At 44.7% G+C, this 16,884-nt stretch overlaps 1 protein-coding gene across 2 annotated transcripts in view; it reads left to right on the top strand.

Annotated features, from left to right (window-relative positions):
• Positions 1-9,828: 9,828 nt before the first annotated feature.
• Positions 9,829-16,884, top strand: part of DAB1 (DAB adaptor protein 1) — a 313,645-nt gene continuing 306,589 nt past the window's right edge. For both annotated transcript variants that reach the window (XM_066376400.1, XM_066376399.1), the window contains exon 1: positions 9,829-9,907. The gene's annotated coding sequence lies outside the window, so the exon portion shown is untranslated. The remainder of the gene's footprint in view (positions 9,908-16,884) is intronic.

Genomic DNA, 16,884 nt, shown 5'->3' with positions numbered 1-16,884 from the left:
AGCCGCATGTGGCTTGCGAGCTGCGGTTTGCCGACCACTGACAGCTACCCTAAAGGGTAGGCAGAGAATCCATAGAACGGTGATAATGCAGTTATGTCCAAATAAACATGCAGAATGTGAGAACACTGTGTAACAAGCCCAAGCCTTGCTTCATCTTAACCTTCAACAACAAGGCTTGGGAGTTATGTGAATATTAATTTTTGCATATTAATTGGTAAATAAAAGGTTGATAAATTGATAAACACTTCAATAGCATGTTTATCATATTGAGTCAAAATGTCCTAAATTGCTATAATAATTATTTTTTCTAAAGTATGGAAGAATACAGTAAGATCAGTGAAGAAAGCATTTCTACATCTCCCCTCTGAGTTAGAGAGAGTCTCAAAGAGGAGGCAACTCTTGAACTGCGTCTGGAAGGCTGAGTAGGAACTTGCTAGTAGGGTTGTGGAGGTAGAGTAGTGGAGGCGTCAGGTCATTTATGTAGAGTATTGCAGATGGAGGAACAGCACCTGAAGAGCATGAAGTTCTAAAATGCCATATTTTGTTTACTTAGTACTTCTCGCCCCTTCTTCAGTACTTCTTTACCATGTCAGCTGCATGGTTTGAGCCTTGTAGACATAACTATCTGTTCTGGGAATATGCAAATAATGTGTTGGGGCCAATCAAAATCTTCCCTGGGATTTTTGAGCTGCAACTGGGAGAAGAAGAATTTCAGTCGGCCTCTCATTAGTGACAAACTAATGAGAGAGGTAAGGTGTAGGATTTGTTAATGGCTCTGACTTGCCATTTGGGAAGGAGACAGAAACTCAGGTCAAATGAGCTTAAATTAAAATGGCATTTATTGTAAAATTTACCTGAAAACATTCCCTCTGTGTCCTTATTTCTGTGTTTAGTTTTCCAAGAGCAGACCAGGTAATTCCAAATGATAAAAATTAGGATCAACAATGACTTCCACATTGCACTATTTTTTAGGGTTTAGACCCCTGGTTTAGAGGGTGGATAGAAAACAGGAAAAAAAAATTAATACATATATTTTAGAATGTTAAAAGTCTTTTGTAAGTGTTGATGTACCCCTAAGTTGCCTTGAGATCTTCTTATCATGCAGATTTTGTCTCAGTAGGTCTGGACTGGTCCCTAAGATTTGCATTTCTAACAAGCTCCCATGGAATGTTGATACTGCTGGTTCAAAGACCACACTTAAAGTAACAAAGTGTTCAAAGGTAATGTTTAAGAATTAGGGAAGTATGAAAAGCTGGTGCACTGTGTGTTGGTATGGGAATGGCAGTAGGAGTGAGTTGTGATTTTCAGTAGTGTGATTAGGTAAGGCCCAGGGAGGTGACATTTGAGCAGACTTGGAAGAGATAATTGTATTGACATGATTTAAAAATACATATTTTCTGTTTTAAGACTACTTTGTAGTTAACTACTTCTGCATAACAAATTATCCCAAAATGTCACATGTTTATAATTATTTTATTGATATTTTTATTGATTTGAGAGAGACCCATTTGTTAATACACTTATTTATGCATTCGTTGGTTGATTCTATTTTTAAAAATTAGAAGGGAGGAGGCAGAGAGACAGACTCCTGCATGTGGGGAGGCAGAGAGACAGACTCCTGCATGGGCCCCAACTGGGATCCACCTAGCAAGCCCCCTACCCAGTGATGCTCTGCCCATTTGGGGCCATTGCTCCATTGCTCAGCAACAGAGCTATTTTAGCACCTGAGGTGAGGCCATGGATCCATCCTCAGCACCAGGGGCCAACTTGCTTAAACCAGTCTCAGGCCATGGCTGTGGGAGGAGGGGAGAGAGAGAGAGAGAGAGAGAGAGAGAAAGAAAACGGGGAGGCGGAGGGGTGGAGAAGCAGATGGTCGCTTTTCCTGTGTGCCCTGACTGGGAATTAAACCTGGGACTTCCATATGCTGGGCCAACACTCCACCACTGAGAAAATTGGCTAGGGCCTAATAAACTACATTTTTTTCCTTAAGATTTTATTTATTGATTTTAGCGAGAGGAGAAAGAGAAAAGTGGGACGGAACGGAAGCATTAACTCATAGTAGTGCTTCTTGTATGTGCCTAGACCAGTAAGCCCAAGGTTTTGATCTGCCAACCTCAGCATTCCAAGTGGACGCTCCATCCACTGTACCATCACAGGTCAGACTTGATTGATTCTTGTATGTGCCCTGACCAGGGTTAAACCCCCAATCTTGATGTACTGGGGTAATGCTCTAACCAACTGAGCTGACTGACCAGGGCAAAACTTCACATCTTAAAAGTAACAAACACTTATTATTCCACAGCTATCTGACAAGGCTGCAATCCAGGTGTTGGTCAGGGCTATTATATTCCTCTCAAGGCTCGCCTGGGATGGGTCTGTTCCCAAGCTCACTCTCATAGTTGTCAGAAGTCCCCAGTTCCTCACTGGCTGGTGACTGGAGGTCCCCCTCAATTCCTTGTCACATGGGCCTCCACATAGGGCAGCTCACAAATATGGCATCTAGCTTCCATCAGAGCCAGCAGACAATGAGATAAGAGATAGCCAGAAAGAAGACTAGCGTCTTTCTGTAACCTAATTGTTTAAGTGACATCTCATCTCTTTTGCCATATTCTAATTATTAGGAATGAGCCAGTAGGTCTAGCTCACACTCGGGAGATTACCGAAGCCATGAATATTATGAGACAGGAATCTCTGGGGGGCCATTTTAGAGGCTGCCTACCAGAGCATATATTTGCCTATTACCTTAAAATCTGGATGTCTTATGTCCTTCTTCAGGTTGTCGTTTTTGTCAGTTTGTTCAGCAAAGAGGATCATGGGAATTTCTTGGCTTCCAGTGAAAACCAGGATTGGCCCCAATGGCTCTGACTGAGCAGAGTTGTCTTTTGCTGAGCTTTAACTTTTGCCGTGGGTCCAAGCCTCTTTCTGAGACATTCAGGCAGAGGCTGGTAGGCCACCTGAGAGCCTACTGGCAGCTGAGCTCTGACTGACCCCCTGGCCATTTGAATGCTGCCAATAAAACTGCCCGAGGAGCCTGCCAGGGTGACAGATGCTGCTGCTGAACAAAACCCTCTGCAGCCTGGCGTGTGGCGGTAATTGCTCTCCAAGAGAAAATAAACTCTCTACATGGGGGGCAGGTGGATGGCGCTTGTTTTCCAAGCATAGAGGTGATTTAGAACAAGTGTTACAAATGAAATGCAAAAGGTTTCATAAAAAAAAAATAGAAGACATTCGTGTAGATCTAAAGTTAAGCTCTTTCAAAATTCACTGACTTGGGTAATGCTTCCTGTTTTCCTGGCATAGACTAATACACTGTGAATTGAATGATGTGCAAAATGTCTCACCTGTTCCCTCACTCCTGTTCCTTTTGCTGTCGCTTTTCTCTTTCAATAGCGAGAGCCAGCATTTTCTTCTGGCTCAGATAATGTAGAAGAAACACTGGCTTAGGCTGGACAGTAGGCTCGGGCAGTCAGCTCCACTACTTACCAGCCAGGAATTCAAGCTTTGTGTAAAATTTTTTCATCTTTTAACTGGGATAGTAATACTTCTCTCATAAAGTTGTTTTAGAGATTAAGTTAAACAAATAACACCAGGAAACGTTCCTTGCCACATGGAAAAGACTTGATGGTGTCTTTGTAGCTGCTATATGTATAACAGCCTTGGGAGGAACTTGAATTATTAAGTCTTCCAACATAGATGGGGAAACTAAGGCCAAGAAGGCTAAAGTTTCCTAAAAGTAGTGGTGGGATTCAGCTGGTTTGCACTTGGTTTGGCAGAACCGATACCTAATTTTTTGTTGAGTTCAGCAAACTGGTTGTTAAAATGGCACTTGTAATCAGGGTTCTCTCTAAGGTGGGCACCTGCTCAATATGGAAATCACAAATTTACATTCCTTACTCTATTTTAACATTCATCTGCACAACAACGTATTCTGAGTGCTTATAGTAATGTTCATTATGACCATAGGTGAAAAAAATTGCAAGTGAGGACACCAAGAAGCGATATGGAAATGTCTTAAATAACAGCTGTATTGTTTTTGTCAAGTAATATTTTTTCATTAATATTTTAAAAGTCTTATAATCTAGTTTTGTGTACCTACCTCATTTATCATTCTTATGTAAGTATTAAATGCATGAAATAATAAACTACCTTTCGGTATATCCTTTTTTTAGACTTAAAATGGCCATTAGGGCAGAGAACCAGTTGTTAAATTATTTGAATTCTACTATTGCCTAAATATCATATAAGAGTTGTGTTCTATTCATCCACCCACCCACCCACCCATCCAGTCATCCACCTACCCACCCATTCAGCCATTCAGCCAGTAATTGTTGAAATACTCTCAATGTTTTTCTCATCATAGTGGCTGAACAAGTTGGGAAAACCATCTGCCCTCAAGGGATTAGACAATGAGAAACCAAATTCCTGATTGATTTTATATGAAATAACTCCTATAACCAAATAGAGGTTGAAATGAAGAATAACTAGCCTGACCTGTGGTGGCACAGTGGATAAAGCATTGACCTGAAATGCTGAGGTCACCAGTTCGAAACCCGGGGCTTGATCAGTCAAGGCACATATGAGAGTTGATGCTTCCTGCTCCTCCCCCTGCTCTCTCTCTCTCTCTCTCTCTCTATATATATATATATATATATATATGAATAAAGTCTTAAAAAAAAGAAAAATGAATAGCCAGTAAGAGGGACATGGGGAAGCTATTGTAGGTTGGGTAAGCTGAGAAGGCTACTTTAAAGGAGTGACATTGGAGGGGAGTCCTGTAAGATAAGAAGGAACCAGGAGAAGGAACAACAACTGCAGAGACCCTGAATCAGAAAAAACAAAGAAGGACAGGATGATGGGCATGTCCCAGATCAGATAAAATATTTAGTTAGGTCAGGGGGAAATTTGCTTAAACAAATTATGGAATTTCTGGTTATAAAGGTAAAGCAGATTTTTTAAACAAAGAATCTTTGAAAGTTTATAATTTACTATCAGGGACTATTATATTTTGAAGTATTTTCAGAACTATTTAACCATGGCTTCCTCCCTCCCTTCCTTCCTTCCTTCCTTCCTTCCTTCCTTCCTTCCTTCCTTCCTTCCTTCCTTCCTTCCTTCCTTCCTTCCTTCTTCCCTCCCTTCCTCCCTCCTTCCTTCCCTCCTTCCTTCCTTTCTTTCTTCCTTCCATCCATTATTTTTTAAAGAGCGTCCTTAAGGAATAGAGCAGGAGTCGGGAACCTATGGCTCTCGAGCCAGATGTGGCTCTTTTGATGGCTGCATCTGGCTCGCAGACAAATCTTTAATAAAAAAAATAGTAACGTTAAAAATATAAAACATTCTCATGTATTACAATCCATTCATTTCCTACTGCTCATGTTCATGGTTGCGAGAGGCTGGAGCCAATCACAGCTGTCCTCCGGGACAACACCAAATTTTTATTGGATGATGTGTAACGTACACGGGTTGTTGTATGGCTCTCATGGAATTATATTTTAAAATACATGGCGTTCATGGCTCTCTTAGCCAAAAAGGTTCCCGTCCCCTGGAATGGAGAGTTCTATGGGAAACCCTGGTAAATTGCTTAGTGAACTTAAATCCTATGAGCCTCACCATGCCCCGGATGTAGGCAGGGTTGGTGTCTTGTGCTATATAGAAAAGGGAACTGGGGCTTAGAGTTCAAAGAGCCTCCTGAAACCCTGATGGGAGTCCAGGAGGGACACGCAAGGTCAGTCACATGTGAGACTTCGAGTTGGTTGGTCTTCCCAGAGCTCTATGCCCCAGCTTCAGTTGCAACTTACAGAGATTGGGGCATTGATTTCTTAAATGCTCTGATGTTTTTATATATTTTTTAAAAAATCAATAACAAATAAAGACAGTTATGATCAAGTTTTTCTTTGGTGGGAAAATGTTTTCTTTTAAGCTTGTCATTATTTAGTATGTGCATCTATTGAGCAATGGCCATGTTCTCTAAGCTAGTGGGAGATCTTGAGGAGTTGATGGATAAATAAATTACATAGAGAACAAACTCATGCCTCCTCTTCCAAAAGGCTCACAATCTTGTTTTCTTTGAAGAATGGCTAAGTTATGTTGTCTGAATAACAACAATAATATAATATTAAGAGCTGTTGAGCATTCGTCTGCAGGATACCAGTCATGGTAATGGGTGAATTATAGATTAAATCACTAATGCTCACAATATGCTGAGAGATAGGGGCCGTTAACTTCATTTTCCAGCCTGACTGGGCGGTGGCACAGTGGATAGAGCATCGAACTGGGATGTGGAGGACCCAGGTTTGAGACCCTGAGGTTGCCAGCTTGAGCGTGGGCTCATCTGGTTTGAGCAAGGCTCACCAGCTTGAGCCCAAGGTCGTTGGCTTGAGCAAAGGGTTACTCGGTCTGCTGAAGGCCTGCAGTCAAGGCACATATGAGAAATCAATCAATGAACTACTAAGGTGCCACAATGAAGAATTGATGCTTCTCATCTCTCTCCCTTCCTGTCTGTCCCTCTCTCTGACTCTCTCTGTCACAAAATAAATAAATAAAATGCTTTTTTAAAAAAGCTTTAAAATAAAAAATAAAAATTTTTTTAAAATTTTATTTTCCAGTTAAGGAAACTGGCCAACTCTACCATTAGTGGATGCCATGGCCCAGTACTTTAGGCCCCACAGTACTTTTAAGAGCTCACAAAAAGATTGTTTTCATGTCTTTTAAAATCAGAAAAAGGAAATGAACTTTGAGGGCCAAAGATTGTCCTCATGCCAACATAGTCGTAGAATGTAATTTTTATACATTCTTTAAGCAGAAGAAGGGTGTGGCACCTCTGAAAGGCACAGTGTGGGGACCCTGAGAGGGCTCCAAGCAGCTGCAGCGTGCTCAGACCTGTGCAGGGCAGACAACGCAGACAGACGCAGACCTGCGTTCTCCACCCCACCCCCGCCCACTCTTGCCTCTAGGTTGCCTCTGTGCCACATGCTCTAACTTTTTAGCCTAAGCATTCTTTCCACAGAGACAGTAGGTGCCTGAAAACAGGGGCACTGCCTCCATAATTTCAGCACCCCATCTGCTCCAGGAAAATGAGACAGAAAGGCACAGAACCTTCTTTGTAGAATGCCTCCTCCCAGGATCTGTGAGCCCCCGCAGAGGCTCCCCCAGGGTCCTGAGAAGAGCAGATACCTTGCAGAGTCAGACTCTGTGGGTCTCACCTTGTGAGAGAGGGCAGTTCAGTCCCGCAGAAGTGCCCCCCTCACTTAGACTGCGCATGGAACTGGCCTTCTGGAACCCTTGGATAAGGAACAAGTGGAAAAAGCAGCAAGGTTTGAGTTACACAGTACTCTGCCCACCAAGCCACTCTAAATCAGAACCTTTGGGAAGTTTGGTCTTTGTTTCCCTGAGCAAGAATCCAGTGTAAATGTGGGTCATTTTCCATTCAAGGCACAAGGCACTTTGCTCCACTCTCCTGTGTAAAATGAACGTAACTTTTGGATGATTCAGGATATCGTAACTAAATTTGATCCTGGCTACATGGGTCCATGCCCTGTTACTCTCCATGGCATTTAGCTCGTGATGCCATTCTGTCTTTAGCTGAGTTTATCATTGAGTCTTCATTATTATATAAAGTAATTTGCTTAGATAAAATGATAGTATGCCCCCTTTTGAGCTTAGTTTCCCCTCTGGTAAAATGAGATGCTTAGATTACTATTTGTAAACGCCATCCTGCCTCGGGACTCTGTCTCTGGATCCTGTTGGGCGACTGCTATATGGAAGACCCTAAGTTAAGGTCTGAGGATTTGTTGTAAGGATCAGATGAGGTCATGAGTGGGAAAGTGCCACGGAAATCTTACTCACCTTCATTTTATTGAATAACATCTCTCAGTTACTAAGGAACTGCTACGGACCAAGGACTTTGCATACTTTTTTCCATAATAATATTGCAAAATAAGTGTCAGTATTCCCATTTCAGACATGAGGACTTTAGACTCAGGGAGGTTAAGAACCAGTAAAGCCTAGAGCCAGGAATTAAACTTTACCTATGGTCTCTGTTATTTTTATCATCTTTATCATTTCAGTATTTGTTGCCATTTTTCAGTCATTTGAGAAGATATCTATCTATATTGTGTACTAACACCATCAGTATCGAGTTCAACAGGCTGGAGTTGAGGGGTCCGCTATGGAGCTGAGGGGTCCGCTGTGGAGCTGAGGGGTCCGCTGGTGCCATTTGCTTACAGGTGGAGGACTTTCGAGGGAGAAAAGCAACCAGAAGAGGTTAACTTCTCTTGAGGCACCAAACTGAATCTTGGTTTATTGGGAGCAAGGTCCAGTGCTGTAAACATCTGCTGATCGGCATAACTGATTGTCTTCCTTCTTCTTTAGATGAGCTGGAAGCAGGAAGCCTTTCTTTTGAGGAGGAATAACCTCCATCATTCTAAGACAACTACAGAGAGCCTGTCTCTTTTCTTTTTATCCTCATCAAAGCTTGAATTTTTAAGTCTGGTGGTGGTGGTGGTGGGGTTCTGACCTGGATGGCTACCTCAGTTTCCCAACTTGATCAGGCTTCTGGAACCCAGAGTTAACAAGAGAATCCAGATGAATGTCACCCTGCCATCTTCCGATTGGGGTTGTCCCCATGTGGGACTGAGCACTTAGTGTTCACGAAGGGAGAGAGCACTTAGTGCCCCGGTCCCACATAACACATTGTGTCACTAGGATGGCCACCGCCATCATGCGGCCATGTTGCCCTCTTCCTGTTGTGTGTAACATCCAGCTGTCATTTTCCTGGCTCTGTCACACAGACAACTCAGTGCTGCGGCTTTTGAAGTCACAAAGACCCGTGTTCAAATCCTGGTTCTGACACCACCCATACTTTTGTGAGGAAAAGCTGAATTCTCTGTGTCTAAATGTATCAGTGACACAGAGAAGAAAATATGCAACCCACATGATTGTTCTGTGGAGGAAGAGAGATGACATGTAGGAGTCTTAACATCTACGGTCATCTTAAGGAATGTTTAGGGAGCAGGACTTGTGGGGTAGACAAGGTGAGGTTATGATTGTTCTTATTTTAAAAATGAGAAAACAAGAGCCTCACGCAAATTTTCCTTTCCTCAGTCACCTGACTGGTCAGTAGTGAAGCCAGTTCAGAAACGCCAAGCGTTCAGGGCAGCAGGACTCACTGTATTCGCCTTGGGAGCAGAGACCCTGCTGTCCTCTCTGCACCCAGGGCCTGGCTCTGGCCTCCACCTCTGGGCCTCGCCCGTTACTTCTTTCTCCCTTTCCCTTCTGTTCACACCGGCATCCTCACCGCTCTTTGAAAATCCTCTGGGGCTTGCTGTTGCCTCTGCCTGAATGCTTCTTTCTCTGCTGTCTATCTGTATGGCATGTACCCTGACCTTTTTAATCGTTTTGCTCCAATGGCATCTCACTGAGACCTTCCCTGACTACTCATTTAAAATAAATGTACCCCTTTCCAGCACTTCTTAATTCTCTCTCCATCCTTATTTTTCTTCTTCTCACTTTCCAACATCTGACATAGTGGGTACTTGACTTACTCATTTGTGACTGTCTGCCTCCTTCCACTAGGACACAAGCTGCATCCCCAGCCCTGAACCACGTGTGGCAGACAGCCTGTAGTCAGTAAGTTAAACTGTGTGCTGATCGACTGAGGAAAGAAACGTGTTTAGAGTGGAGGGGCCCTGCGTTTGAGCGCCCCTTGCCCTGACGGTGATCGTGGCAGACGTACCTGCTTCTCCCCGTGTGATTGCACTTGGCCACGTTCCTCCTCCGGCAATCATTGTAACTCCCTAATCCTGATCCTGGCTGTGTACTTTGTCCTCTCTTCTTTGTCGGATGACGCTCAGCTCGCATGAGAGCCAGGGCAGCTGTCTCTTCAAGAGCCACACTGTGCAGTGGGATCAGGGAGGTAATGTAACACTTAATTTAGTTTTTCAAATCTCTGATTTTGAGCTCTTTATTAGGAATTAATTTGCTCAGGCTGTTGGGTGTTGTTTGTTTGTAGCGTGCTGCGGTGCTTCCCTGGGCAGGGGACGGCTCTCTGACCTCACACAGGCCTGTGTCTGAAGTTCTAGGGACGTGCTTTCTAGGAAGTCACTCTGTGAGGCTGAGGCTTGGGAAGTTATGTTCTGAGCAGAGGGCTCCTTCTGCAGTTTAGGCCAAAGTCTCATTGTCCTGTGGTCCTTGTGAAGGTCTCTTTGAAGCTGTGTTTGGAATGTTTCAGAAATAACCTGCTTGGGGGGCAAGAATCCTATAAAAGTGAATAATGTTAGAAACTGTCTAATAGTATGACCTCATGCGGAAGTGCTTGCTATGACTGATGTTATGAACGGAGCACACACCAGACCACAGTGGGTATCAGAAACTGACTAGGAATCAGGTGACCTGGCTAATTGTTCTCTGTGATTTACTAATGTGGGCAAGTTGGGGCAAGCCATTCAATCTCTCTAAGACACGTTTCTTCCTCTGCAAAATGGAGACTCGAGGCAATTGGTCTAGATGACATCTGAGATTCCTACTAGCTTTAAAACATAGACGGGAAGCCTGGAAGCCTTCACTCTGAACTTGGAAACCGCCGCTGCTTATTAGTGCTGCAGCTCTGGGTAACCCCTTCCTTTGTAGAGCTCCAGTTTCTCAAGAAGGCTTTAAAACGAGGGTAAAAAAATCCTATTTTGTGTTTTTTGAAGGGTATTGAGAAAATTTTATTTGGACACACATACAGGTGTGAAAGATCCTTTTAACTATCTAATCCTATTATTATTAGAAGCAACTTCTTATTTTATTGTGATTAGTGACCGTGTGCCAACAAAAGGGTGGGATAAAAACGTTGAGGGAAGAAAAGTCATCGAACATCATATTGACAGTTTTTACATTGTGCTTTAAAAATATATTTGTTTTACTTTTTACTTTTGATTTTATTTATTTATTGAAATCCCTACCTGACATCTTAAGTTCTTTTTATTTTTTGTGTGGCAGAGACAGAGAGAGGGACAGATAGGGACAGACAGGCAGGAATGGAGAGAGATGAGAAACATCAATTCTTCGTTGCGGCTCCTTAGTTGTTCATTGATTGCTTTCTCATATGTGCCTTGACCGTGGGCCTTCAGCAGACCGAGTGACCCCTTGCTCGAGCCAGCGACCTTGGGTCCAAGCTGGTAAGCTTTGCTCAAACCAGATGAACCTGTGCTCAAGCTGGTGACCTCAGGGTCTCGAACCTTGGTCCTCCACATCCCAGTCTGACGCTCTATCCACTGTGCCACCGCCTGGTCAGGCTTAATTAAGTTCTTGACTTGAGTTTGGGGAAGGGATTCATAGCTGTTATGAAATTTTTTCAAAGGAATATTTGATATCCCATGTTTAAACTGTGATTTTTTTGGTAGGTGTTTCCCCCCTGGAATTCCTGAGGGGAGAGATCTTTTCATGCGTCTTCTGATCATGTACCTTTTCCTCCTTGAATGGATATTATCTGCTAGTACCAGTGTATTCACAGTACCAAATGTATTAGCAAATGTCAAGTGAATGACTCTAGGAGGACAAGCTGGCTGCTGTTTGAGAACTGCCAGTTAATAGGTACCTAATCGAGACTGTGTAAAGCCAGCAGGCAGGGCCAGGGCCACTATCACAGCAGCCCGGCCCTTGCAGGTTCGCATTGGATTCGGACAGTCGGCAAAGAAACCATGGAGCCAAAAACTGGTGGGCCATAGTCTTTAATCCTAGCTTGCACCCGGCGGGCAAGTAAAAATACACACTGGGCTCCAAAACCCAGTCACACTCAGTGCTCACAAAGCCACTGACTTATCCGAGTTTCCTAGAATCAAAGGTTTCTAGCTCACCAGCCTTCTTCTCCTCAGTTCCCCATCTTCTTCCTTATCCCAGATACAAACTCTACACAAACTGGCATCTCACTCAGCACTCCGCCATCTTGGCTGCTTCTCCTGGCCTCCTCCACGTGGCCTTTTCCTGCTGCTGGCTCTACTCTCTCTGCTCTCTCATGCTAACCTCAGGAACCAAGGGCCAAACTCCCGCTCCGTTCCCATTTTATAGTATAGAAATCCAAACCCTTAATCCAATATACATAATAGGGAAGTCTCTAATACAAAGTCACTTCTCTGAGGCATGATAGGATTGTACCGCCCTACAGCAAAAAGGGTGGGAAAGGCTTAATCCCAAAACCAAGCCCCAGGTTACAACGATCTCCAACACACATTAATATCACCTGGGCGACTACCTCCTCGTGTTATCTTTAACAAAGTGAGCATAATACATTTTATCCGCCCAACAATCCACCCCTATGCTCACTTTACTACCCACAATTTACATCACCAGCATTCCTGTGCAAGGAAATTAGAACATTACACAGATTACAATAGCAAAAATCATACAGTTTCAACAATTACAAAGGTACACTTCACCAGTCTCTGAGCACTTTGCCCAAAGCGCAAAATGTCCTCGGCCTTCTTCCTAGCCATGGGAAAAGCTTCCCGGGGCAGGGGAGCGCTTCCAGCAAAGCCACCCCCCACCCCCATCAGGGTATTTCACATTGTCCAAAATCCATAATCCGTAAGTCCATCCAACAAAGGAGCCAATGCCCACTCCGGTCGTAGTCCAGGAAATCAGTCCACGCACATGGGGCGTCAGCCACCCCCCTCATCCCTGCCGTCCTCGCAGGTCTTACACTGTCCCAAAGAGGAGCACGTGGCAATGGCAGTCAGCATTTCCATCTCTGCTCCGAAAAGCATGTCCAGGCCTATGTCCCAAAATCGCAGACCTACCGGGGCCATAGTAGGTGCTCCTTCCAGCTGGGCTTCCATCTTCTGGAGACTGCAGATCACAACTCCAGTCCGATTCTCCTCATCCTCCAAAGAGGAACTGAAAACACCAGCTCCTGCTGCCAGTCTCGAGCCCCGGGCTGCCGCAGCCTTCTGCTCCGCAGACCTTGCAGCTCCGAGCCTGGCCTCAGCTTCAGCTTCAGCCTCAGCCTCAGCCTCAGCTTCAGCCCCGGCCTCCTGCCGCTGCTGGCTCTCCGCAACATCCAGGGCAAGCTGCAACTCACGAACCTCTGAATCCTCCTCCAGTATTTCCTCCAGCTCCAGGGTCAGCATCGGTTTCTCCTGCGTTTGCTCCAACTCCTTCTGCTGCTCGGTTTGCAGGTCCCAGGCAGCCTCTTTCACAGAGCTCTCGGTTTCCTCACGCATGGCTGTAAAAGTCAGCCAGCCTACAATCCCCAAAAGGACAGCCATGGGGAACCCTAAAACTAGCCAGTCCTCTACTCCACCACTCAAAGGCTCCTTGCCGATCTGTATCGAATCCTGCCACAGACTACGCCAAATGTAAGGCCAGGAGCCACCATCGTGGCCATTCACATGCAGGTAAAGCCAGCAGGCAGGGCCAGGGCCACTATCACAGCAGCCCGGCCCTTGCAGGTTCGCATTGGATTTGGACAGTCGGCAAAGAAACCATGGAGCCAAAAACTGGTGGGCCATAGTCTTTAATCCTAGCTTGCACCCAGCGGGCAAGTAAAAATACACACTGGGCTCCAAAACCCAGTCACACTCAGTGCTCACAAAGCCACTGACTTATCCGAGTTTCCTAGAATCAAAGGTTTCTAGCTCACCAGCCTTCTTCTCCTCAGTTCCCCATCTTCTTCCTTATCCCAGATACAAACTCTACACAAACTGGCATCTCACTCAGCACTCCGCCATCTTGGCTGCTTCTCCTGGCCTCCTCCACGTGGCCTTTTCCTGCTGCTGGCTCTACTCTCTCTGCTCTCTCATGCTAACCTCAGGAACCAAGGGCCAAACTCCCGCTCCGTTCCCATTTTATAGTATAGAAATCCAAACCCTTAATCCAATATACATAATAGGGAAGTCTCTAATACAAAGTCACTTCTCTGAGGCATGATAGGATTGTACCGCCCTACAGCAAAAAGGGTGGGAAAGGCTTAATCCCAAAACCAAGCCCCAGGTTACAACGATCTCCAACACACATTAATATCACCTGGGCGACTACCTCCTCGTGTTATCTTTAACAAAGTGAGCATAATACATTTTATCCGCCCAACAGACTGGCAGACTTTTTTAGAGATAAACCCAATTAAAAATCTGGAGCAATTCATTTACCAATTTGGCTCTTGGAAGCCATTTTGTATTAATTCTGGTATCTTTATCTTGGTCTTTTATCCCTAAAGATAAAGAATACTTCTAATTGAGACTGTAAATTTGAATGACCAAAGGCTGAAATTCCCTCCAGGAGGGAAAAGGCACCATTATTGGAGTCAGTGTCTTCACAGGCCTTGGCCCAGGTGGCTATGCAAAGGTATTGAGACTCAGAGGACAGGAAAGATGGGGAAGGAGGTGTGGTCTTACCAGCTTATGAGTGTGTGTTTTTTTTTTTTTTTTTTGGGGGGGGGGGGTTGGTTGTGGCTAGATAACCTACTAGCAATAGATTCTGCCCTCTTACTATGAGCCCACCCCTACCCCACCCCCATCCTCATCCCCATCCCCATGGATTGGATTTTACTCTTTCAATTGGTAATCTTAAGAAAGCATAGTAAAGACTCAGGAGTCAGTTATATGCAAGGTACAACAACAACAACAACAAAAGGCTTTGAAATCCAAAATACCCAGACTACAGTCCTATTTTCAATACTTCTAGGTAGGAAACCTGTGGCCAAGGATACCTTGTCTCCTCACCCGATTGCAATACAATAGGGATGCCGACTCCTACCTTACTGAGCTGTCATGAAGATGAAATGAGTGCACACACAGGAAGGTACTCGGCAAAACTTGACAGTCCTTAGAAAGGAAATGTCACGTGTGCAGAGATGAAGGGGAGACCTGGGGGCACCCTCCCATGAGAAGCTGGAGATCCTTTCCTTTGTTGCTCTGTTCTGACAAGGCTGGTTGTCTTCCCGTTAAATGAACACGGAAGGTGGGTATGGAATGGAAGAAGTGAGTTGTTGGGCCTCAGGCCTCTACCTCCACGTGGAGTTTACACCAGCTCACTGTTGCTACTCTGCAGAGAAGGCGAAAGGAGTTAATGATGAAATGTCAGGAAGGCACTTGGAGGCTTTTACAAATACTCACCAGGTAATATTATATGCACACAATGTCAAATATACAACGCCGCCGTGCTTGTCATTAATCAGTGTATTGTGTTGATTATTTGTCATAAAGACTTTAATCAAAGAGTCCACCTAAAAAAGTGTTGTTGGATATACTTAAAGAAATGAGCATATTATTCTTTTTGAAACTTTGTATAAGGGAAGGCTCTCCAGAATCCTCTTGGCAGACAGAGATTAATCTAAACTGTTTTCCAAATTTACCAAGTGCTTGCTTGAATAGACAAGGAGCCCGGGGGTATTTCTTGTGGGAGTGATAAGTTGTGAATCCCACTATGAAATGTGTGTTAAAAAAGAAAAAAAAAAAAAAAAAGGTCTGTTTAAAGAGAGGAAAGAAATTTCTGAATATTTGGCAAAACAGGTTATTTTTAAACTGAGAAAAACTAGGCGTGTGGGGGTTTCAAAGATTTTATGATTTTATTTATTCAGCATATGAGGGACTTTTCTGCATCTCATTAGCATAGGGGCCAAAGGAGACGCAGGAGAAATAGAAGACTGTCCCTGCCCTCCGGTGGCCTTCCTGCTCATCAAGGGACAAGATGAGGTAGATTTAAATAATGACGATTTATAGAAAGCAGGATGGTTTTACGGAAACACTGATAATTGGAGTCAGATGTCTTTGGGTTCTAGATCTGGATCTAGCCTAGAAACGGGGCCTGGGCTTGGTATTTCATCAGTTGTGTGCCTCAGTTTCCACTACTGCGAAACGGAGATTGTACTACGCACGTGCTGGCTTGTGAAGGTTACTGAGACGAGGAGTATACATACAGTGCTGAGACGAGGAGTAATACATACAGTACTGAGATGAGTATACATACAGTGCTGAGATGAGGAGTAATACATACAGTGCTGAGATGAGGAGTATACATACAGTGCTGAGACGAGGAGTATACATGCAGTGCTGAGACGAGGAGTAATACATACAGTACTGAGATGAGTATACATACAGTGCTGAGATGAGGAGTAATACATACAGTGCTGAGATGAGGAGTATACATACAGTGCTGAGACGAGGAGTATACATGCAGTGCTGAGGGTGGCCCACGGCACACCCAGTATGTTCCTACCAGTGTAGTTCAACGTTTCTCTTTCCTTCTCTTTTATGCTCTGTCACAAGGAGCCATGTCTTCATGAAGTTCCTTAGGGGTTTAGAGAGGCAGGGGCTGTGACAGGGTATTTTTGTGGAGGAAGATCTTCACTTGGACACGTGTTCTGCATGCCCTTCCCGGTGTGCCGTCTGCTCTTCACTCCCCTTCCAGAGGCTGTCCAGAGGGTTAACCTGTGTGCGCTGCGCCTGTGGGCTTCCTGGCCCCTGGCCTCATCCCGGGATTAGCCAACACCCAGCTCCAGCAGGCAGATGAAGGGCAGGGAGAAGGGGAGTGAAGTCTGTGTTTTGATCCGCTTGGGGCTTTTTCCTGGCCGGATTGCCTTGGACTTGGTTTATCCTAGACTGAAGCTCACCGCTCCTGTTCAGACAGCTCTTTCTACAGGGTTCCCTCCCGCTTCCGGTGGCCTTTCCCTTCTCTCAGCCCTCCGTTTGTAGGGGAGGCTCCAGTTCTGCTAGTCTGTCCCTAAGGTACTGCACTGGCCTTTGGGTTTCCTTTCAACACAGCTCACCCTTCAGTCACTTTCCTAGAGTAACCCTATTTTGAGTTTGTCATGAGACCTCAAAGGGTGGGCCCCGTTTGAGTAGGTGAGGAGGTGTGGCATTGGGTGACCACTGTGCACTGTGACCAACCTCGTGTGGCTGCAGCAGGAATTTTCCT

This window comes from Saccopteryx leptura, chromosome 3 (assembly GCF_036850995.1).
Source record: "Saccopteryx leptura isolate mSacLep1 chromosome 3, mSacLep1_pri_phased_curated, whole genome shotgun sequence".
NCBI lineage: Eukaryota > Metazoa > Chordata > Mammalia > Chiroptera > Emballonuridae > Saccopteryx > Saccopteryx leptura.
This window is presented reverse-complemented; position numbering and strand designations above follow the sequence as displayed.